The 1125-nt window shown below is 50.8% G+C and overlaps 1 protein-coding gene across 1 annotated transcript in view; it reads right to left on the minus strand.

Annotated features, from left to right (window-relative positions):
* The window catches only part of SPTBN1 (spectrin beta, non-erythrocytic 1), a 261640-nt gene that overhangs the window by 259815 nt on the left and 700 nt on the right, over positions 1–1125 (minus strand). The gene's annotated exons all lie outside the window — the stretch shown is intronic.

A 1125-nucleotide genomic window follows, 5' to 3' on the forward strand; every position in this document is an offset into this window, starting at 1 on the left:
GCCTTTCTCTGATCCCCCCCAGTGCTGCTGACTTTTAGGGGCCCCCCCTGCTCCCCTCAGCTTTGCCCATGTAACCAACCCCTGGCGAGACCCACCCTGCCTGCCCCCTCCTCTCCCTTCGGCCCTGCTCTCCTGCTGCTCTGGGTGGCTTGTGACTCGTAAGTTGTGCTGTCTTCCTAGCTAAACGTGCCTCCAGGCTCCACAGTCTCAATCCCGGCTGCCTTTTTGACTAATTTCTATAACCATTTCCCATCTCCACTTGTCTCTGTGCCCAGGGGCCTTTCAAGAGACAACTCGCATGCAATGTGGCCTTTGCTCCTACCCTTCTCTATCCTCCTCTACCCCCTGTCAGAGAGACACTTTCCTCCTTTGCCTCTTTTCCAGGAGACCTAGTAACCCTATCCCATCCCCCAAATCTTATTATACCCTCTCCCTCACTCTTCTCTTTAACCTCTTTCTTTTCCTCTCCCACCCACAACAAAGCAGCTTTCACCTGTCACCCTTGACTCCAGTCAGTCCCCACCCCTGCAGTTCCATCTCCTTCATGTTTTTCATCTCTCAGCTCTTTGTACCTGCTGTTTTCACCCCTTCTCCCTAGTTTCTTCTCCAGCTCCATCCTAGACCCACTCCATCCTAGTTTCAACCTGTGCGCTCAGATGAGACAGGTTTTGCCAGTTTGGAATGGGCGCTTCCAGGCCACATCTCAGAACAACACTCCAGTCTCATCCTCCTTCCATACCATCAATTGTGCTTTTTCCTGTTGACATCTTGTCCTCCCTTAGTTTCCATGACTCATCTACTGCTTCTTTTCCTCCCTCTCTTCATCATGTCCTTTGGAGGATCCCTTCATCCCCCCCTCCAACTTTGTGTGGCAGTTTTAAAGGGCACTGTCTTTGGTCCCTTTCTCTTTCTCTCTTCATCTTATCGCTGGGTGACTTCAACCGACAACACAAATTCGACTCCCATAGCTTTACAGGCAACTCACAGATCTCACCCTCTCTTCTAGACCTGTCTTCTGTTGTTTGTCCTTCACAAGCAAAGATGAGGAAAAAGGAGAAAGAAGAGAGAGGAGGGGGGTGGAGGCTAGGTTGAGTGAGTACGCAGGTGACATATAAGCCTGATCTT

This window comes from Gavialis gangeticus, unplaced genomic scaffold (genome assembly GCF_001723915.1).
Source record: "Gavialis gangeticus isolate Ggan-Ray unplaced genomic scaffold, GavGan_comp1, whole genome shotgun sequence".
Taxonomy (NCBI): domain Eukaryota; kingdom Metazoa; phylum Chordata; order Crocodylia; family Gavialidae; genus Gavialis; species Gavialis gangeticus.